Consider the following 23,602-nt stretch of genomic DNA (forward strand, 5'->3'; position numbering starts at 1 on the left):
TAAAGTGGTACCTCAAATTAAGAACAGTTTCAGGTTAAGAACGGACCTCCAGAGCGAATAAAGTTCTTAACGCGAGGTACCACTGTAAAAGCTTCCCAATACAGGGAGGGAACTTTTTTCATATGTGGTGGGCATGTAAAAAGGTTAAAGAATATTGGGAAACGATTTACGAGATAAAAAAAATGTTTAAAACAACTTTCCCAAAAAGACCGGAGGTATTTTTGCTAGGAATCGTTCAAACAGAGGTCCCCAGGTGACGGGCGGGGGGGGGGGGATTATTTATGTATGCAACAACAGCAGCCTGAGTTTTGTTAGCCTCAAAATGGAAAGTAAGGGAAGTCCTAGGTGAGGAGGATTGGCAATTTAAGATGACAGAATTTGCAGACGTAGCTGGTGTAACATATAGAATAAGAGAGCAAGAAGAACATGCATTTAAAGAGGAGTGGAATGTATCTTTTTTGCTGAGTATATGGAAAATAATTGTGCACAGCTGAAAATGCTGGCAGCATTAAGGTAAATTCAACAGAATAATAAACACTCGAGCAATGTAAGATAGGAGAACTTCCTTTTGCACCACACTTTTTGTGTGGCTCTTTCCTCTCCCAGCGCTTTCCCCAGGAAACACTGCATTTTATTGCTGAATTGGAGCAAATGGTATTCCGTAGAAAACTTGGACTGCCATTTGCTCCAATTCAGCGGTCAAACACGAGTTTTCCTCGGGAAAGCGTCAGGACTGAATAAAACGGTTTTGGTAAAATATGCAGGAATGGTGGATAAACTAATTGAACCATGGAAGGGGAAGGAAGGAAGTCACTGAATGTATGGTACTATGTAAGATTTTTATTTTGAGGCGTAAAATTGAAAACTTAATAAAATCTCTCTCTTTCTCTCTAGCTTCCCAATGCAGGGCTGCTTTCAGATGCCTACATAGGTCATGTAGATATTTATTTCCTTGAGTGGCTGGGGAAACCCAGACAGATGGGCAGGGCATAAATAATAAAATTATTTTTTTCCAGTAGCACCTTAGAGACCAACGAAGTTTGGTATTGGTATGAGCTTTCGTGTGCATGCACACTTCTTCAAATACATCTGAAGTTTGTCTTGGTCCCAGAGGGCAATAGCAGCCCAGGGAGGACAGTGTAGACTGAGGAAACTTGCCCAAGAAAGGAAGATTAATTTTCCCGATCCCACAGCAGTTCTAATCATAATTTTGTACCCCTCATCCTACTCAGGGCAGTTGCTCATTTTTATAAAACAAAAAATGTGTGAGATCCTTGCAATGTTTAAAGAATTACTCTCATGTTTTCCCAAGTATTCCTTACATAAGAGAACTATGAATAGTTCCATTCCAGGTTTGACTCAGGACTCAGGATGATTTTTACCCCGCCCCTCAACTTACTTAGGCAGCTATGAAAGATACTTGTAGGTCTCACTCTTCCAGTTCCTACAATAATCATTTTAATAAAACCATGTTTTGCCTTAGACCTCTTTGGCTTTCCCTGGGTCTCTGAAGGCTCTTCCACTCTGGACCACAGATCAAATGTGTAATGGCTAATGTAACCCTCAGGGATGGCATTTATTTCAAACTAATCAATTCAGGTAAACGGGGATACTCCCAGGCTCAGCTGGTCCTTTAAAATCATAAAATAGAAAATCAAGAGATTCAGCGCCTAATTCAGATCAGTGCTTTTCTCAGCTGTAGCCTAGCAAGCATCTGACACCACCTACAGTTTGACATCTTGAAGTACTAGGCAAATTGGTGGACGTTTTTTCAAGGAATGCAGAAGCACTTTTAAAATAGATGCATGTACTCAGATGTTGAGAGAGACACAGAGAGCCTGAACTGGCTTTCGATTTTGCTAAACAAATTTATTCAGAGTTAGAAAGGATTGTCGTAGAGCCTCACAGAAGTGTCCGGCTTAGCCTGAAAACCCCTAGGAAATTGCCATGCATATGTAACAAGAGGGACTGTGGAAATTTACTAGCTAAAGCACTGTGGCTCTTATTGCAGCATTCGGCCTGTTATGTTGAAGCACAGCTCAGCATAAGAATTGTTTCGTATACTTTTATTATTATTAATAATAGAAATTTCTTTATTTATTTTATTACATTTGATGTATTGATCTACTGATTAAATCCATTCAAGTATGAAGACAACTTATTTCTGAGTCTGCAGTCCTCCATGTGCCTCAAAAGATCCCATCAACCTCGCCTCTGAAAATTATTACATATATCTTAGGAAAACAAGTGAACTAATGCCAGTGTACTGGAAGAAGCAAAGATTCCCAGTGTTGAAGCAATGATTCTTCAACATCAGCTTCATTGGACTGGTCATGTTGTGCGGATGCCTGATTATCGTCTTCCAAAGCAACTACTCTATTCCCAACTCAAGAATGGAAAGCGTAATGCTGGTGGTCAACAAAAGAGGTTTAAAGACTCTCTCAAGGCAAATCTAAAAAAAAATGCAGTATAAGCACTGATAATTGAGAAACACTGGCCTGCGAGCGCTCAAACTGGAGAACAGCTTTTACCAAAGGTGTCATGGACTTTGAAGACGCTCAAACTCAGGACGAAAGGGAGAAATGTGCTAAGAAGAAGGCACACTTGGCAAACCATCGCCATGATCAACTCCCGCCCAGAAACCTATGTCCCCACAGTGGAAGGACATGTGGATCCAGAATTGGCCTCCACAGTCACTTACGGACTCACTGTTAAAACCGTGTTCATGGAAGACAATCTTACTCGGCTACGAGTGATTGAAGAAAAAGACCTGGAGAAAAAAGTCAAATTGAACTAAGGGGCATTGACTTCTGAGTAAACATCAATTGGATGACTGCACAGATGTCTAGAACAGCATTATGATATCGGCAGCTTTATTTTCAATTCCTTTCCTAATGATCCCTAGCACGGAATGTGCCTTTTCCACACATGCTGTGCACTGGATTGACACTTTCATCCAGCAATGGCTCCAAGGTCATGTTCCTGGTCAGTTACTGCTAGTTCAGACCCTGCGAGCATATACATGAAATTAATATTTTTGCCTCCTGAGACACATCACTTCACATTTGTCTACTACACAGACTTGCATTTGCCATTTTATTGCCCATTCACTCCATTTGGGAAAGTCCTCTTCAAGTTTTCTGCAATCTCTGTTTGTCCCCTGAGCAATTTATAAGCGTCAGATTGACTTGGCCATCTCACTGCCCACCCCTAATTCTAGATCGTTTGTGTTATGTACTGAGTTGAAATAAGATCCAAACTGCAGCAGTCTGATTGGTCCTAGAACAATAGGAATCAGAATGCAGCAGTCTGATTGGTCCACAGGAGCCACCCAATCCAACTCCAGGTGGAAGTGAATCCACAACCTGATTGGCCTACAGGAGAATCCCAGAATTAGCCAATCATGTGGGGCCCATTGTGTAAATAATGTATATAAAGCAGACATTTCGGGGGAACTTCCATTCCTGACCACTATGAGCTGAATAAAGAGCATGAAATCCACACTTGACTCTGAGTATATTTCAGTTTGTTAACAAGTTAAAAAGGACAGGCCCCCAAACTGATCCTTAGGAGACCCTGCTTTCTATTTATCTCCCTTCAAAAAACTGCCCATTTATTCCTTCTCTCTGCGTCCTGCTACCTCAAGCAATTCCTGACTCATAAGAGGACTTCTCCACTTATTCCTTGACAGCTAAGCTTACTCATGAGTCTTTGGCGAGGTACCTTGGCAAACAATCGCTGCTGTGGGCCAGGCAGGAAAAAAATGTGATATTAGCAGTGCTTTTTTGCTAAAAGAAATATTAAGGGGTACTCTCATTTTCCTACTCATATTGAAATACTGCCCCTCAATGAGGCCAAACTTCGATTCTCAAAATGTTTAGAGGTATGCATACCCCTGCGTCCCCCCAGAAAAAAGCACTGGATATTAGTGATGCCTCTGAAATGCCACCCCCCAAAAAAATAATAATAACCTGGAACAATAAGAGAAAGGGTGATGGTGATATCTCTGCAGTGTCCTCTCCTAAACATCTTGGGAACAAGCAGGGGAAAGGTGATAATTATTATGATAGTGAGAATAATGATGACGCCTCAGTTCTGGGCTTCTCCCCAACAACTTTGGAACAATCAGGTTATAGAGCATGCTGCGGAAACGATTGTCATATCCCAGCCCCTCGCACCCTCTCTCAAGCAGTTGTTTGCTCCAATGCCTGCAGGAAGGAAAACAAACACAGCCGCAATAGTAAGGTCCCCACATTTCCCAAAAGCTCTCCATGGCCGGCAGGCAGCAAAATAAGAGCCATTCAATTCCTGAACTCATTGCTCCACCCCAAAGACACACATATTTTTAAAAGCCTCTCAAGCGGCTGCCTGCTCCAAGTGCCTGGCAGGCAGCAAACCAATTACCTAGAGAAACAGGCAGGTGGATCCTGCAGATCTTTCCAGTATTGTATTTCCATACTGGAAATGGATTAAACTGTTGAATTTCTGCCTGCCTCACAGCTATTCAAAGAGACAACAACCCTGTTCTCCCCCAATGCCAACCCTAAACCAAAGACTATGTTGCCATTCTGTGCCCACTCACCAGGCAGTAAAGCCTATTAAACACAAATAGATTTACTACTGAATAGACATTTATACTACTGTACTGTAAATTAACTATACAGTGGATTATTAGCGAGCGCTTGGTTTTTAGCTCCTGTACTGCAGGAGACATACTTAAGCATCTTTGCAAAGTTTTCATATTCTGCACTAACCATTTGGAGAAGGGATTTTTGCAGAAAATAACTTCTAATGACTACTTGACATCAGATGAATCCACCACAGGAAAAAATAGAATCCTAGTTGCTAGCGAAAAAGGAAATATAGACTACAGTGATTCTAAGGACTAAAAAAATAAAACGAAAGGGAAGGGGAAACAACAACTCTTCAGGAACCCAGAATATGCAACAATTATCTGCAGATTCACAACTCTCAACAAAACATATATGCATACAAAACTTTTGCCAACCTTGATAACAAATATATCCTTACGTTACAATGTATAAAGAACATTAACTTGCTGCCGCTGCAGGGTGTCTAAGTATTTTACGGTTGTATTTGCTGATTCATTTTGCATTTTATATTTCTGTTTTATGGTTACTGTATATTAATAAAAGAGCATGCCAGTGATGACAAGCAGATCAGTAAGTGAGGAACATGGAAAAACAGGTGGCGCAGGGAGTACAATTGTGCAATGTCACAATTTTTTTGCTCAGCAGGAAGGAAACCTCATTTATTTCAAACAAGCTACTTCGGAATAAAACATATCAAAGCAAGCTGTTCTGTAAAGGGATTGAATGAAATAATGTGGGCACAAATAACGTGCTCAATCAAACATACCCCAGCCTTCTCCTCCATCCAGCTTCTGCTTTTTCCGCTGCTATGGGAAAACTCACCTCCCAAATGGAAGTGATCAGCCTCAGATGTGCTGAGTACAGTGGTACCTCAGGTTACATATGGTTCAGGTTGCATACACTTTAGGTTACAGACTCTGCTAACCCAGAAATATTACCTCAGGTTAAGAACTTTGCTTCAGGATGAGGACAGAAATTGTGCTCCGGTGGCTTGGCGGCAGCAGGAGGCCCCATTAGCTAAAGTGGTGCTTCAGGTTAAGAACAGTTTCAGGTTAAGTACGGACCTCCGGAACGAATTAAGTACTTAACCCGCGGTACCACTGTACTAAAGCATTACAGCTGCCTCTGAGTTTTGTGCTCTTAACTTTCTGCAGAAATGTCCAATAGATTTGATATACAGTGGTACCTCGGGTTACAAACGCTTCGGGTTACAAACTCCGCTAACCTGGAAGTAGTACCTCAGGTTGAGAACTTTGCCCCAGGATGAGAACGGAAATCGCGCAGCGGCGGGAGGCCCCATGAGCATAAGCGCGCCTCAGGTTAAGAGCAGTTTCGGGTTAAGAATGGACCTCCGGAACAAATTAAGTTTGTAACCCAAGGTACCACTGTGTACCACCGGCACATTTTGTTGCATAACTTTTCTTTTTTAAAAAAAACAAAAAACAAAAACGTTTTCTTATTTGGTTTTACAACTTCATTCACAGAAATAATATTCTTGCAAATATTAGAATTTTACACAAGATTCTTTCGAATCCTAGGACTCCCCTCCTCCCCTCCGTAGGTTCTTTAAGTAACCTTTTCAACTGCATATTATAAGTCCATCTAGTTTACAGTCCTCCATTATATCCAAAGTATATGTACCATTGCAAGAGTTATTTAAAGCATGCCAAACTATTAAGTGGTTACAGTGGTCTTTCAAATACAATCTATACAGTGGTACCTTGGGTTACAAAAGCTTCAGGTTACAGACGCTTCAGGTTACAGACTCCACTAACCCAGAAATATTACCTCAGGTTAAGAACTTTGCTTTAGGGTGAGAACAGAAATCGTGCAGTGGCGGCACAGCGGCAGCGGGAAGCCCCATTAGCTAAAGTGGTGCTTCAGTTTAAGAACAGTTTCTGTTTAAGAATGGACCTCCAGAACGAATTAAGTTCTTAACCGGAGGTACCACTGTATTTGTCCCATTCTCTGTTGAAGTTTTGATACTCCTGATTTTTTTATTTTCCCGGTTAATCTGGCCATCTCTGCATACAGTCATACCTCATGTTACGTCCACTTCACTTTTACATTCTTTCAGGTTACATCCCGCGGCGACCCGGAAGTACCAGAAAGGGTTACTTCTGGGTTTCCCCACTCGCACATGCGCAGATGTGCAAAATGACGTCATATGCATGCGCAGAAGTGGCGAATTGTAACCCGCGCATGCGCAGACACGCCACTGCGGGTTGCGTTCTTTTCATGTTGCAAACAGGCCTCCGGAATGGATCCCGTTCGCAATCAGAGGTACCACTGTAGTCCAATAATTTCATCTGCCAGTCCACCCTAGTAGGTATCTTATCATCTTTCCAGCTCTGGGCAAGCAACATCCTTACATTTTGTTGCATAACTTTTCTTTCTAGGAGAGCAAGACACTTACTTCCAAAAATAAAAAATGGAAGCTCAGCCTGGGGCTCGTGCACCTGCCAAGTTGGCAAGCCCCACACTAGGGCTTTGGCCTTTCCAGACCTATCTGGATATGATGGGAACCCAGCCACTGGCATAGCTGTCAACTTACAGATTTGAAAATAAGGGACCAGCAGCCAAAATAAGAGACCTGCAGCCTCACCTGTTCCAGGCACTCCAGTCTTCCTGTCCTCCTGCAGTCTGGTCAAACTCATGCTGGTAGCTTCGAGAACACTGTCCAACCAACTTTGTAACCAGAGGTTCAACTGAATAGAATCTGAATCACATGCACCACAAGGCCTATGCAGCCTCAACTTAATATGGCTCCCCGGCCTGGCTTTGCACTGCAAAGTTTGCAGCAGCATGTGCAACAAAATGGCGTCCAGCATTCAAAAAACCCCTCAGCTTGCATTAACTAGCCACACACAAGGCATGCAAGCTCCACCCCCCCGTCGTTCTTAGACTTCTTATTGGGTGAGCAACACAGCCAAGCAACACAGTTGGAGCCTCCCTCCTTCCTGGCCGGCAGGGAGGGAGGGAGAGGAGCTGCTTCCTTTGAAATTTAAGGGACATCATTTAAGGGACATTTAAGGGACATTCATCAATACGGGACAGCAGCGGGACATGGCGCTGGAATAAGGGACTGTCCCTTCAAATAAGGGACACTTGACAGGTATGCACTGGACATCTGCGTACAAACGAGGAGGAGGAGGAGTTTGGACTCAATATCCCGCCTTTCACTCCCCTTCAGGAGTCTCAAAGCGGCTAACATTCTCCTTTCCCTTCCTCCCCCACAACAAACACTCTGTGGGTTGAGTGAGGCTGAGAGACTTCAGAGTAGTGGGACTAGCCCAAGGTCACCCAGCAGCTGCATGTGGACGAGCGGAGATGTGAACCCGATTCACCAAATTACGAGTCCACCGCTCTTAACCACTACACCACACTGGCTCTTAAGTGCTCTACCTTGAGCTTTCGTTCTTCTATATCAGCCTACCCCAATCTGGTACCCTCCCTCGGTTTCAGACTACAGTGCCCATCAGTCCTAGCCAGCATGGCCAACGGTCAAGGATGATGAAAGCTGTAGCCCAATATATCTGATGGGAGGCAGTTTGAGTAATACTGTTCTATGTCCTTATCTATTCAGATCCTAAGGTTATTTTCCACCAATAGATCTGAAGTGTACAGAAGTGCTCTTGACAGGAGATTCATTTGATCCGTGATGCTTAAATTCATTTCTTAATAGGGCCAGTTTTCCCAGTTAAATCGGCAACAAAATACATTTCATTACAAATATAATTGGTGCCTCCTACCTCAGGTATCAATTAAATGACTGCCTTATTGTAAGAGGTAATTCTTATTGTTGTTCTTAATTGTAAAATATAACTTGTAATAGTATGTGTGGTGAGATCAAGTAGACACAGGTGTAATGAGTTACCTCACATTTAGCCAATATTGTCTACTTGAGTGTAGACAGTTTCTAAGAGTCAGACAGAGGCCATTATTTTCAAGAAAAGCTCGACAGATTGCAAGCAACCCATATTCTTAATTATGAGCTTTTATGAACGAGATGTTCTTGTTTTAAATTAATTTGGCTTGGATAAAAATGTTCCTCAAATGAAGAGATATTCTCTCGGTCCTATTACTCAGAGGAAATAGCCTTTCAGGTATAACATTTAATATAGAGCTTTTCGTTTCTTTTTCCAATAAATGTTTTGCTACGGCATCGCTATAAGACGTCTTCGCTGCCAATAACATGCTGCCATGGAAAAAATTATGTTGCAAAATATTGGAAACTGAGATATAGATCCTTAACAGGAATTCTGCTTAAGAACTATTTGCTTAAGTTTAATTAAAACAGCACTTTGGGGACCAGCTGCCTCCACGATCGTTAATGAAACAGAAGTTAAGTACATTTTTATCAGAAAGGATAATCAAGCGCTGGAACAAATTACTGAGGAACGTCGCTCGGGAGAAAGGACATTGAGGAAATCGTGTATATTAAGGGTAAGTTTAGTATTATATTTTTAAATGACCCGCTATAACAAGCCATTGAGGACCGCAGCCAAAAATGTTGTGGCACTGCACTTAAAAGACTACAGCAGGGAGGCTGGGGTGTCATAAAGAAATGCAGAACGGCGAAGATGAATTTATTATAATTATTTTAATTAAATAGAATTTTTAAAACTTAAAAAGCGGGGGGTGGGGGTGGTTTGAATGTTTGTTTGTTGTTATCCTGAGTGCCAACCCTCTGGAAGCCTGGAATAGGTTTGCTTCTCACCAATGCAATTGGGAAGACTATTACACACAGATTTTCTCTCCTATCTCTTCTCAGGGCTTAGCATCCTAAAGAAACACCTCCTGTCCCTTATCTAACCAAACAACCCCCAGTTGTTTCCAGACATTTGTGGATGGACTCTTAATCTTGTAATTCTATCGTTGCTCTTCCCTCCTGAGTCGAGCATGGCAACATGTGCCATGCTTTCAGGAGTGCCACCGTTGCTTTCCCCACCCTACTTTTGATTTTTCATGATTCATTCTTCCCTCCAATGGGGTGAGCTTCCGTTGCTCAGCCCCTGCTCCTGCCAACCTAGCAGTTTGAAAGCACATCAAAGTGCAAGTAGATAGATAGGTACCACTCCGGCGGAAAGGTAAACGTCGTTTCCGTGTGCTGCTCTGGTTCGCCAGAAGTGGCTTAGTCATGCTGCCCACATGACCCGGAAGCTGTACACTGGCTCCCTTGGCCAATAAAGCGAGATGAGCGCCGCAACCCCAGAGTCGGCCACGACTGGACCTAATGGTCAGGGGTCCCTTTACCTTTACCATGGGTGGATGATAACCTGTTGAAGGAGGAGGGGTTTGATCTCGAGGGGATCAGATCTTCTCCTCCTTCCTGGCATCCTGCCATTGCGCTGCTTCCCAGCCCAGCTTGAACCATGGATGCTTTTCCTGAAGCCCACCACCACCACCCCTGCTGCCGCCATCTTGGGTCTGTGGCAAGTAGGGTGGGGTGGGGTGAGGTGGAGGCCCAAAGTCTGCCCTAGCCAGGCAATCCACCCCGGGGCAACTGGAAGCATCCTGGAGGGATGGGTAGGCATGGTCTTTCCCCACATTCCTGGCTTACCAGAACCTCCAGAAGTCCTGGAGATGTTGGATATGCATCTGGGCTGCTGCTAAATCCAAGGTAGGGTTGCTATACAGTGGTAAAGGTAAAGGTACCCCTGCCTGTACAGGCCAGTCATGTCCGATTCTAGGGTTGTGCGCCCATCTCACTTAAGAGGCCGGGGGTCAGCGCTGTCCGGAGACACTTCCGGGTCATGTGGCCAGCGGACGAAGCTGCAGCTGGCGAGCCAGCACCAGTGCAGCACACGGAAACGCCGTTTACCTTCCCGCTATAAAGCGGTACCTATTTATCTACTTGCACTTGGGGGTGCTTTTGAACTGCTAGGTGGGCAGGAGCTGGGACCGAAAGACGGGAGCTCACCCCGCCGCGGGGATTCGAACTGCCGACCATGCGATCGGCAAGTCCTAGGCACTGAGGTTTTACCCACAGCGCCACCCGCATTTCCGGCTATACAGTGGTACCTCGGGTTAAGTACTTAATTCGTTCTGGAGGTCTGTTCTTAACCTGAAACTGTTCTTAACCTGAAGCACCACTTTAGCTAATGCGGCCTCCTGCTGCTGCCGCACCGCAGGAGCACGATTTCTGTTCTTATCCTGAAGCAAAGTTCTTAACGCGAGGTACTATTTCTGGGTTAACGGAGTCTGTAACCTGGAGCGTCTGTAACCTGAAGCGTCTATAACCCGAGGTACCACTGTATTTTAAAACCCCCAAAGTTGTTGAGTGTTCTTTTTCTTTTTTAGGAAGACCCCCCAAAGGTTTTTGGGTTTTTTTTTACAAAAACGCCAAGAAGAATTTGATGGACAATGCACCACCTTTCAGAAATCTCCCCCAGCCCCGGGACTTCAATACCAACTTTGAAATCTGGTAATGTCCAGAAAAATCCAGACATAGGACAAGGGATTCCCAGGCAGCTGGGGTTCCCACAGATTCCTCTGATGAATCTGGAGAAAGCTCCATCTCCCAGAAAACGAACTCTCCTTCTGAGAAGGAAAACCCCTTTTCTAGGCTTCCCTCCCAAGTCCAGAAGTCTCCAAAAGGCCGTGAACCCGGAAAGAGGTTTAGAAAAATAGATCCAAGAGGTGGGAGGGAATGGAAACCTGCTACGGAGAGCTGAAAAAAAGGGCTTTCCAGGAAACAAAGACGAAGGAAGAAACAAAGGGGGGGGGATCGCTTCCAATACAGTGTTCCCACCTTTTCCTTTTGCCATGCCTAGAGCAGGCAAGAAACGTCCCACCAGTGGCAAAGCAGCAAATGGAATTGGGGCCAAGGGGGGTGTTAAGTTGTGGGTGAACATATCAGACAACACAGCGATTCTTCAAACAGCTCTTGTTTATTGACAGGCCAGAACAGAACTGAACTGAAGGGTTCAGTCAGCCTGCTTATATAGAGCTCCAGTACAACGTAACTGTAACAATTTTCTAAAACTATCCAATCCCTGAACGTCACTTTCGATCCCTTATTTGCATAACTATCTACAGTATCCCCCTGCTGGCCCAGGGTGAGAACTTCAGTACATAACAGGGGGTTGTCCCTCCCCTGAAGTATCCCCCAAAAGTTTTTTTAACTTCCTGACAGTGGTGAGATGGGTGGAGAGAACCCACATCATGGATCCCAATTCTCTCTGAGGACTGAGTCTCTGCAAGGGAATAGGGAGGGTTGCCATATTTCAAAGAGTTGAGCTTTTGGGGGGTGTTTCTGAGCTATTTTGGGGGGGTGGGGAGTGAAAGTTGCCAAAATCTACACTCCTGACATGGGTTGGTTACCATACATCCGGATTTTCCCAGTCATTTCTGCTACTTCCGCCCAGATACTGTTTCACACTGCAGTTTTCCAGTTATGTCCAGGATCAGATCAGATCTATGCGTGGGAAATTCTGGACGTATGGCAACCCTAGAATAGGAGTCTCCTAATGACTCTCAGTTTGTTGACTACAGCTCCCAGAATTCTTTGGAAGAAGCCATAACTGTTTAAAGCAGGGGTAGGATCCGGCCCAATCGCCTTCTCAACCTGGCCCACGGACGGTCCGGGAATCAGCGTGTTTTTACATGAGTAGAATGTGTCCTTTTATTTAAAATGCATCTCTGGGTTATTTGCGGGGCATAGGAATTTGTTCATTTTTATTAATTTTTTCAAAATATAGTCCGGCCCACCACGATGTCTGAGGGACGGTGGACCGGCCCCCTGCTGAAAAAGGTTGCTGACCCCTGGTTTAAAGGGATTATGATTCAGTTCTGATCATAGTGGAATTTAGTGGGGAAAAGGTCTGCACTCTACAATTATGGTATGAATGGGTAGATCAATTGTTAGGGCCATGGTTTTAATGTTCAAAGGACATTTGCTCAAGGGACATATCTCTGTGAACCGACCTGAGACCTCCAGGTATAGGGCAGTATATAAATTCAATAAATAACAACAACAACAACAACAACAACAACAACAACAACAACAATAATAATAATAAATTAGTTATAATAATGTTATATTACAGTCAAACTGTGCCAGCTCAGAGCAGAAAATAATGGTACATTTCCCCCCTGTACCGTATTACGTTATGCTGCAGGCAGCAAAAAGCTTGGCTACATTTGCAGCATACATTTAAAGCAGTATCCTATCGCTTTAAGCAGTTGTGGCTTCCCTCAAAGAATTCTGGGAGCTGTAGTTTGTTAAGGGTGCTGAGATTTGAAGACCCTCACAGGGCTACAGTTCCCATAGTCTCAAATGGTGCTAACCGGGACAAGTCTTACCGAATGGTTCTGTTGCACAATAGTGCAGCCTCTACAGCTAAGCCAAAACCCTCCCTTCATGTGTCCAGTGAGGTCTGGTTTAGTATTTGGAGCATAGTACTAATAAGCAGCAGAACTGGAGAGTCTTCTTCAAGAAGCATCATTTGCCTGGAGTAGCATATTGAGCGCACAACACACCTTAGCTCACTGAATGATTCATAAGCATTCCTGGTTTATTACGACTCCTTGAGGCTTTATATTATATTAGCTGCAACAATAACAGTGACCGGCACCGTGATGCCCTTAGGAGTCCAAGAAGAAGCTCATGTTCTGCCATCGCAAGACATTTAATTGCAGGACTCTTGATAGGACCGCTGATCAGTTGTGTCATGGTAAAATAGCTATCTTGACATGGAGGGTTTTAGTTATTTCAATTAATTTATATAGTACCCCCCAGGTATATGGCCTTTTCCTGAATAACACAAGCAAAAACCACAGGTCTCTGCCCCAGTGAACTTACAATTTAAATTTAGACACACACACAAATAAAATAAAATAAAATGGGAGGGAGAAGGAGCAGTTCCATACATAAATGGGTGGTGTGGGAGAGGGAGTTTAGGGATGAGAAAAGCAACTGCGGCAAAGCTTCACAGGGCAGGGCCCAATGCCAGAAAAAGATGCAAACGCTTGTCAAAAAAAGGTAAGAGTGCTGGCCAGACTGGGAAAAGGAACAAAGTAGGTTGAAAATGAGGGTCCTGAGGAAAAGATGGATGATAAGCATTATGGGACTGAGGGGAAGGAGCAGCTAATAAAGTGAAGAGGGGCTGTTGTGTGACATTGGCCAGCTTTAGCCACCATGATCCAGAAAGCCAAGGATGCCATGAGTTTTTTTGTGTGTGTGTGGATATAATTCTGTATTTCAGTCTTCCATCACCATCAAAGTGATGTGGAGGGTGTGGGTGTGTGTCAATAATAAGAAAAAGAATTCATTGCAGCAGTCCCAAACTGCCCAACCTACAAGAAACAACTGGAAAACGGGGATAATAAGGTTGCCCGACCAGGAAGGTAAACTGCAAGGATAAAATGATTCTGAAACAAAGCCTGTGGTACTGCGAACACTGCTTCATGTGTCTAAACCCACATGTCATTTATGCACGAGTAACCGTGGGCCAAATAAGCATCCGTGAGACAATGCAGCATGATTTCTGTAGGTTTATATTAACGGACATCTCTGACATTTACTTCAGCAGCGATGAGATTACACAACACTTCAGAGCAGAGGAAAAGCCGAGCGCCCTGAAAAATTTGTGGCTGAGTTTATGTCTTGTGTATTAGAAAACTTCCTAACTCCTTTTTTTAAAAAAGCAAAAAGCAACATGGCACTGAGCTGTCCAAATGTTCTGAACTTTCCTCAACCATTTGATGTCTCGTAAAGGCCCCCAACGCAGCCCCCACAGATCACTACTACACACAGCCCTGTCAAATAGTTGCCCGTGGTTTCAATGAATAGAGCTTAAAAACACACACACAATGTCATTCATAATCACATATTTTTAAGAGGTCAATGTGTACAATACATTTCTAGAACGGCATATTTTTAAATCGAACAGTAAAAGACCCCGCAGTCTACATATATCCCTCAGGCAGCCCTCCCCCCGAAAAAAAGTCATTTCCACAAACTATTGCCACATTTACTCAAACCAGTCAGGCAGGCCTTATTGTGAAAATGGTTGAATTTATTAAAGTGATGTTTTGCTCTGCCTCTTTTTCTCTCACTAGTGACTTGCAATATTTTAGGATCGCTTCCTAGATCTGAGGGTATCCAATGGAATCTTATTCCATTAGGGTAACTAATAAATGATTTCTTGGTTAATGCCTTTTCTTCCTCAGTTGAACCGACTCTGCGGAGTTCACTTCATCTCTGCAAGCGCAAAGGAGCCGTGCCCATATTAAGACCGTAAAGACGGTTATGTAACTCTAAAGTTAGCTACAGATGAAAAACGACTGTGCTACAAACCACAGCAATTTTGGTCACGATTCCTTTAATACCGATGCAGTCCAGCTTCTCGCCTTTTAGATTGCTTTCTGTCGTTAAGGCTTCGTAATACTGCTGTTTTAACACGCCGGTGCTGTTTCCACTTATCGTTCCTTTGTATAAAGGACAGGCTTTTGGGGTGTCTCAAATCTCAAAAGACTACAGTGAAGAATTTGATGCTACCCCATCTGAAAATTGCATGCTGCTTTGGCTCAATATATCATCTAGAAAAGTGCCTCATAATCCAAACACCTTATCTGAAAGGTTCCCTAAATGTTTCTCCCTCTGAACTGGAAATGAGGTGGGGGGGGGGGACGACTATCAGAGAATACTACTAAAAATGGACAGGAGAGAGGGGTTAAATATTGCAACTCTTTTATTGCATCCTCATGCAAAGCAACGCTTGGCAAGTTTGCTGTGTGAAGACGGGTTAATTCAGATAATAGCGTATGACCAACATACTGGAGCATCACAAAAGGGAAATTACTTTGTCGGATGGGAGGGAGGGAATGCTGCAGAGTGAGTCAATCCCTGGTGCAGCAGCAACACTGAAAGGCAGCCTGGTGTGTTCACACACCATTGCTCTGCAGTGGCTGCCAAAAGAACAGAGCAGTCCCTGCTGCTCCTTGTATTGCTGCTGCTGTGGTGGCTGAGGGAGACGACTTTGGTACTTCCAAACTAAAAAGGGCTGTCGCCGCTCCTTGCCGATGCTGCAAAGAAATCACTCTGTGCCATGCCTATGCAAGCCCTGTATTGGTTTCATCTCAAAGCGACGCAAGCTGCAGACATTTCCACACCTGAAAAAGTAAAAAAAAAGACACTTCCTAGCCACGCCCTCGGCATTCTAGTCTGGAACTTGTTTTTGGTTTGCTTTGACTATATGAAAGGGACGGACTGGAAGCAACCCTATTCAAAGCACCAGCCTCCCATTGCTTCACGGTGAGGGGTGGGCTGTGTCTCTGTGGGATGAACTGCATACCATGTAAATGCTGCTCTCTCCCTTTCCCCCAAATCTGTTATCTGATGGGAACAACTCCAACAGAGGGATTGACAACTCGATAGCGATGCTCTTAAGAGAAGGCAAAGCAGCAGATAAAAGCAAGGTCAATGAGGTCGACTTTGAAGAAAGTATTCTAGTTGACTGGGTGCGCAGAAGCTTGACGTGATCTAATTTTAAAAGGCACATTTAATAGCAATTATTGCTGCTTTGGTAGTTTCATATCCAAATTCTTTGCAGCCACCAAACATTCTTGTGCTCACCAGCCCCACAACCTGCCTGCCCATCTTCTTGTTCCCATCACTTTATCTCCAAGAGGAGTCCTTCCTGCAGCTCCCTTATTGCAGTTACGTAAGGTTAGCATTGTGAGTTCCCTGCCACTTTCTGTTCCTCAAACCTGCTCCTTAGGGTGGGATGTCCTGGGATTAAAAGACCATTAATTAAAAGGAGTTCACAGGCTATATAGAAATTTAGCAGCATGCTTTTGTAGAATGAGAATGCCCACCACGTCACAAACAAACATGGAGGGAGAACACAATGGGTATAAGATTGCGGAGGGGGGGGGGGAATAGGATAGGACTGAGTTCTGTTAGCTGATTCATGTTTGCTAGCAAAAGAAAAAAGGAATTGAGGAAGTTGGTGGGAGCAGGGGACCTCACAGCCAAGGTGTTTCAGGTCAGCTTGCACAAAGAAAGCCTTGGCGTAGTAAAAAAGTGAAAAAAGCAGGATATTTTTTCTGTCCATACAAGAAAACTGCAAAGGGACCTAGCATTCATCAAGGAAGAAAAGGGGGGATTGTAGGGTTTTTTGTTTTAATACTGTAGTATGAGCAAAGAGCAAACTTTAAGAACAGCTAGGTATGTGCATGCAGATGGTGCTCAAGGTTGACGCAGGGTTAAAAAGAAACACTATGCAAGGAGAAATAGAATCTGGCCAGTGTAAATAGCCAAAGCCAAAATGAATACTTCAGAAAGGGATACAAAAGAATCATGGAACAGTGTGTATACATTTTTGTTTGTTTTGTTTTTGGATAGGGAGAACTAGCCTCATTTGGGAGCGACAGCAAAGGGCTTGATTTTACTCAATCCACTGACTGAATTCGAATCCCTCTGCCAATGGGTCTTCCCACAAACATCACACCATATCCTACTGTCAGGAAGTGTGTGGGCTTTCCCGAAGCGACACCTTCTCCCCTCCCCACCTATCTTTAACCCAACAGATATGGGTCAAACAGATTCCTAGACGCAACCTTTGGTTTCGGATGTTCCGGGCCAAACATCACATGCGGCGACCTCAGCGCTGCCTCAGATTGTTCTTGCTTGAGCCAAACTCGCTAAAAAGAAATGCCTTGCAGTGGAGACAATCCCTAAGGAAAACGTGCATCTTAGCAGGGGTGCAGCCACACTGCAGGATATATATCCATGTATTTATATTTTTTAAAGACTCTTTACTGCTTCTTTCCTCAACAAGCACTCCCATGTTAACAGCACTGCCTCAAGGAGCTAGGCACTGGAGTCAAGCAAGCCAGAAAACAGATCCCTTGAAGGAAATTCCAAGGGAAGCCACAAGATTCCAAGGAGAGAACGCCCGCAGTCTCCATCAGGTGTAACACTGCAGTGAGCTGGGCTGTGTGTGTGTGCGCTTCAGATCTGCCTCAACCTGCTTCTCCCTGTTGTTTTGATTCCCTCCTCTCTCAAAACCAGCCTCACTTCCCCTCCCAAAGCCCCTTCCCTCTCCTGTCTCCCATATGGCGCTTCATGAAGATCTCCCTTCCCACCCCCACCCCCTTCACCCTCTGTCTCCAACACCCACCAAGCAGTTGCAGCACTGGCGAAGGGCTCCCCGTCTCTCACACCTCTGTTCACGCACAAACAAGCGGACGGTCTCTCGCACACATTGAATATATAGATCTACAATGCCAGCCTCGGTTCCTTAAAATATGCTGCACGTGCAGCAGTCGCGTGCCGCTAGGAAGAGGCGATCGATCACTTCAAAGCAAGAATGCCAAGGAAGCAACCTCACTAAACAGTGTGTGTGTGTGTGTTTAAACAAATAATCACAACGAGTTGGATGACCTTGCGGAGAATGATCTTTTCATGCAAACTCTTTCTACTGGAAAACAACACAGCATTGGCATTTTCTTTGGATGCTTCTCAGGGGGAAAAGTGCCTGGGAATGTCAGATGCTTTCATCTGTCATCAGTTCCTTTTTTTATTAACCTACACTATTTTGGTGTCTTTCTTGGGGGGGGGGGGTGTTTGGTTGGTGTTTCGAAATGCCAGATCATTTGGGTGGTACATCTCAGGGCGATTTGTTGTGGGTATCTGCCCCCCCCATCTCTCAATTTGACACACACACACACACACACACACAAGAAAACTCCAAACCACCCAAAAACACAGCACACAAAAGGGGGGGGGGACTTTACAAAGATTATTTCTAAGCACTCCACGAAAAAGGAGTGGGGGCGGCGAAGAGATAACCGAAACACGCTGCTTTAAGCTTCTAAGTACAGCATATGGCACACAAGCCCAGTATCTAGATACGTGTCTCAATCTCTCCCTTCTCATCCAAATGCCTCTGACCATTGGGGGGGGGGGGTGGCGGAAGCCAGAGATAAGGAAGACGAGGAAGGGACCGACAGCTTTGACATCCATTCGACAGTCTCCTTTCACACCCCGGGGTTGCATCGATGCGAGTCTAAAGAACTTTGCCAGATCTGCATCTTCTTCCTAGAGATCGGTGTCTACGTGGGGGTCTAAGCTCCTATTTATAGGGATTTACAAGCCACTGGCAATTACCTCCCGCCTGTTTTCTATTTCTTCCTCTCTCCCTCCCGCGCACTCTTCGCAAGAACAAAACCAAACACAAAAAAAGCAAACCTCAAAACTCCCTTTTGGGTCACCGTTTCCAAGCAGCTTGCCGCCCAAGCCAGCAATGTGATGCGCAAAGGAAAAGCCTAAATATTTGAGTACCTGGACCACTTACAGTTTGCAATGTCCTCTGAAGATCGAGACGGAACGGTGCAGGGTTTTAAAAAAATAATTTAAAAATGCTAATAATTAAAGTCTGCTTCAGGGTCTCAAGGAAGGAAGGGATCCGTGCTTTTGCCTCTCCGGTTTAAAATCCCGTTTCGGATCGCTTCCGCGAAGCCGGTAGGTTAGCAGCTGCAACACGTTCCTGCGCTTTTTGCTCTGCACTGCAGATCAGCAAATCCCGGAGAAATTCAAGGTTCCCTTGGCTGGAGAGAGCCGCCGTGCGCACGCGCTCGCCGGCAATGCCACTTACGGCCTGCCCAGGAGGTGGGGTTGCAGGCTTCACGCCCACCCCCCACGTGAGCGGGGGCTGGTTTCAGCCCCCCCCCCCCAGCAGGGGAATCCCGGTCGTATCTGCCCTATTTAGGGGGCTCGCCCTCTTTTCGCTGGCTAGCCCCCACGTTTGTTTCTGGCATATCAGCTGTTCCTGTTTGTGGGAGATCTTATCTGCGTTGCCTGGAGCGTTCCTGCCTTGCTGCTTTGTTGCCTTTGTTCTTGAGCTGCAGGGCACCTCGTGGAATATGCTGTAGCTTCACAGAAAAGGCTCCCTTTCTTTTTACAGAGAATTTCCAGCATTCGCTGCTGGGGTTGCTTGATTTCTAAACTGCTTGATGTTCAGGAGTTGTTCTCTCTAGTTTTGGAGCTGAAACCAATTTGGGGCTTTTCTCCTTCTGGGGGTTTCCCCCTTTGCGCTCCATTCCAGCTGCTGCAGTTTAACATCGGAGCTGTAATTGAGCTAAAATCACTCTGTGTGTGTGTGTGTGTGTGTGTGTGTGTGTGCTTTCCTTCCAGCATCTCTTTCACTCTACAGTTTTACAGGGAGCTCTGTGTGTTTCGGTGCAAGTTCCCTGCCCTCAAGAGCTTCACGTGCCTGCTGCAGCATGCCCCCTTCAGAGGAATTTATTCAGCTTTGTGGAGCTTTTTCTGCTGTGATCCGTTGCTTGCCCTGGGCTGCTGACTGCCTGTTCTGCAAGGAGCTCAAGGAAGAACGTTTGGCTCCTCTTTGTTATTTCCACGGAGGAGGCAGCGCACCCATCCAATCAGGTTTTGCTGTTGGGGCTTCAGGTTTTAGCTAGGGGTTTGTGCAGGGGAGCGTGGTGCAATTAGGCGGAACGGCATTTGCGGGAGGAGAGCGGGCTGCGTTTTGTGCCGGTTGTGTTTCATTTTCTTGCCGGGGTGAGGGGCAGAATTTCTTGTTAAATAATCATTTCAGCAGCATTCTTGAGGGGGTGAGTGGCTTCCACAGAGCATCGCTTCCTCTACAGGCTGTTTTATTTTCCCACGGAAGTTTAGACTTGGAAAGCCTCGGAAACAGCTGCGCCGTTGCCGGGCAACCAGCGCGCCCCGGCCGCCGTTTCATCCGCCCACGTGCCCTTCCGGGCGGCCGCCATTTTACTATAGGCATTCCACGTGGGAAGTAACTTTACAAACCCTCCCTTTTAAGCTTAACCGGCGAGAAAACCAGGGGAATAATGAACGTTCATAAGGGGTACGTGGGGAATACCTGCAGGTTTTGCTCTTGAGGCTGCGGGATTTTTCAGTGTTAAAGGGCTAGCGTTAAGTGTTTTCGCACGTGTTCATTGTCGCTAGGCAACGGGAACGCATTACGGCCGCCATTTTGATTGCCCACGTGGTGTCTCTGGCTAGGCTGATCTTAGAATTGATATCCTATAATTAATTTGACTGCTTTTGTTTATACTTACACTCTTGAGAATTTCATTAGTCAATTCATAGTTATAAGGAAAAAGAGATCCGGGTTTTATATCATTTGATTTATTAAAGGGCTTCTTCGCCTGCAAAATAATCTTTGCATACAGGTTTATAGGGAATCTAAAGTAAATAGCTCATGCCTCTTCTACGTTCATCTCTTTATGGTATTTCATCTGTTAGTTTATAAGTATATATTTAATCTGGCAATTTAATTCATTTGGTTGATTTTTATATTAGTGCTTAAGGGCTCTTGGGAGCTTTGCTTTGCTTATAGGTTTGTTGCATAAGTCAATTTATCATTTTTCACTGCTGTATTGCTGGGTCACAATTTATAATTCTACCTCTAGCTTGCTGCATAGCTGCTTACATTATCAAAGGTTCTCTTCTGTTTAGTATAGACTCAGTATTCCTCTAAATACATTGCTTTGAGGTGTGGGCTGGTATTTTGGACCGCTATCCAGTGCAGATAATACTGAGCTACGGTGATATTGTTTGCAGCTAAATACAATTTGTTGGAGATTAGTTAGGCATCTTTGGGTCCTTTAAACTTGCCAGTGCAGACAATACTGAACTACCGTGATATTGCTCGCAGCTCACGCATATAATCCAAGCTAGTTGGCGTTGATTTTACAGAACCAGGCTAATTAAGGGTATCAAACTATCTCTACTCAAGAGAACCAGCAATATGCCGCTATATCTGGGGTGGCACAAGGGAACCAGGAGGGGTCCCAGGCCTTCGTAGTGCCTAGTAACCCACAGGCTTTGGCACAGTTGTTCAATGCTTTTTAGACATTTTATAGGCAATATAGGCCCACAGACCAGGTGGCAGCAGTACCTCTGGCGCTCACCCAAGAATGCATCCCGGATACGCCACCTAACGTTGTGGACCGCCCCGGCACCTCCGCGGCAGTGCTGAGAGCAGCCAATGATTCAACAGTGGGTCCGTGTCCGAGATGGGTCAGGGTAGCCTCCTGTGCCCTGCAACCCACAGGCCTAGTCAGTGTTTCCTCTGCTTTTGAAACCTTTTACCAACAATTCAGGCCCATGGTCACTGCGGCCTCTTCCCAAATAGTGAGTACTTCCGTCCAGCAATGAGGAGCTCCCTTGCACTTTGGCCTCCTTATTTAGGGTTCCACATTCGGGTAGCAATCCATTTATGCATCCTCACACATAATTACAGTCTACGTGTCCCTGGGTTTCCAATGACAGATCCTCGGGAGGTAGGGCTCAAGCTTACAATTATAACCTTTCTGCCTCTCGGTATACCCCAGACTTTCCCAGTATGTACAGCATTCACAACCTCAGTCTTTACCGCGGAAGGGGGCTCCGAAACATCACCGGAGGAAGAGACGCAGGGGCAACAGGAAGTGGCAGCGGCTGCAGAACAGCACCAGTCTCCAATGATGGGCAAGGGAGAAAGAAGTCTAAGTAAGAAGAAGCATTCGGCCAAGAAGAGCAAAAGAAGTAAGCCTTCTGATGCCGAGGACGATTCAGAAAAGCTTCCTGCTGCCCACCACCTGCTGGGCTCCGAGTGACCAGAATTACAGGAAAAGGAAAGTTGGAAAATTTGAAGCTAAGCGAGTCCCTCACCATGAGGTTTGCTGGGAGTACAACACGGGTGTGTGCCAGGGGCCAAATTGTAAGTATGCGCATGAATGTGAGAAGTACCTAGGTAACCACCCAGCGTCTTCATGTTTTAAAGGTAAACAGCCTTTCCGGGCAGCAGGGGGCATTTCCACCAAGGGTCTTGAAAAGCTCACAGACCCGCCAAAAAGAACAGCCACAAACTGGTATGAATTTGGCCCTTGACTGTGATGTTCTCTTCTGTTAAGCTCTCACCTCTTAGAACCCTTATTGATAAATACCCTAAAATAGAGGCAGCAAAGTACCCTGGGAAAGAGTTTCTCTTATGGCTTCAAGATCCTCGTTTCTTTTGGGTCACCGTTTCCAAACTGCTTGCCGCCCAAGCCAGCAATGTGATGCACAAAGGAAAAGCCTAAATATTTGAGTACCTGGACCACTTACAGTTTGCAATGTCCTCTGAAGATCGAGGCGGAACGGTGCAGGGTTTTTAAAAAATAATTTAAAAATGCTAATAATTAAAGTCTGCTTAAGGGTCTCAAGGAAGGAACGGATCCGTGCTTTTACCTCTCCGGTTTAAAATCCCGTTTGGGATCGCTTCCGCGAAGCTGGTAGGTTAGCAGCTGCAACACGTTCCTGCGCTTTTTGCTCTGCACTGCAGATCAGCAAATCCCGGAGAAATTCAAGGGTCCCTTGGCTGGAGGGAGCCGCGTGCGCACGCGCTCGCCGGCAACCCTGGCTGGCTGGAAATCCTGCTGCCCGTCGCAGCTGCGGCTCGGCAGCTACTGGGCATGCTCGCTCGGAACCGAGCAGGCATGGTGGCTCCCGGTGACGACGACGCTGCCCGCACTTGCTCCCGATCTGCCAAAGCTTTGCCCACGCGGCGGGAGGGGAAGCATCTCCCTGATCCTGCTGCCTCGGGGGCCTGAATAGCTCCGCTGCTAGAGCCTCAAACACATTATATCTCATGGTGGGAGGCTTCGAGCACTGCGTACGGCCTCAAGATTGCCTGCTTCGCAGCGGGTACGACTAGAGGACCCCTGGGGTACCTTCCAACCCCAGTTATAGTGTCCTGCCTTTGTCACGGACTGGATGAGAGCCAACAAACTGAAGCTCAATCCAGATAAAAATGAGACACTGTTAGTGGGTGGTTCCCTAGACCAGATGGGTGGGAGATCGCCTGCTCTTGATGGGGTTACACTGCAGGTTCGTAGCTTGGGGGGGGCTGGATCCTTTGCCGTCACTCAAGGCTCAGGTGGCCTCGGTGATCCGGAGAGCCTTCCGTCAGCTTCGGTTGGTGGCCCAGCTACGCCCCTATCAGGACAGGGATAGCCAACTACTGTGG

General features: G+C 45.5%; 1 protein-coding gene across 2 annotated transcripts in view; it reads right to left on the minus strand.

Moving 5' to 3' along the window:
* VSNL1 (visinin like 1) overlaps positions 1-22,915 on the minus strand; it is a 114,061-nt gene extending 91,146 nt beyond the window's left edge. Inside the window, exons 1-2 of one of the 2 annotated variants that reach the window (XM_081906637.1) lie at positions 22,745-22,915; positions 18,920-18,964 (exon numbers count right to left, since the gene is read on the minus strand). The gene's annotated coding sequence lies outside the window, so the exon portion shown is untranslated. Of the gene's footprint in view, positions 1-18,919; positions 19,208-22,744 lie in introns of those variants that run through there. The other variant, XM_081906636.1, reaches the window with a different exon arrangement.
* Between the last annotated feature and the right edge of the window lie 687 nt (positions 22,916-23,602).

Source organism: Podarcis melisellensis, assembly GCF_964234715.1.
Source record: "Podarcis melisellensis genome assembly, chromosome: 3".
In the NCBI taxonomy this organism is placed as follows: domain Eukaryota; kingdom Metazoa; phylum Chordata; class Lepidosauria; order Squamata; family Lacertidae; genus Podarcis; species Podarcis melisellensis.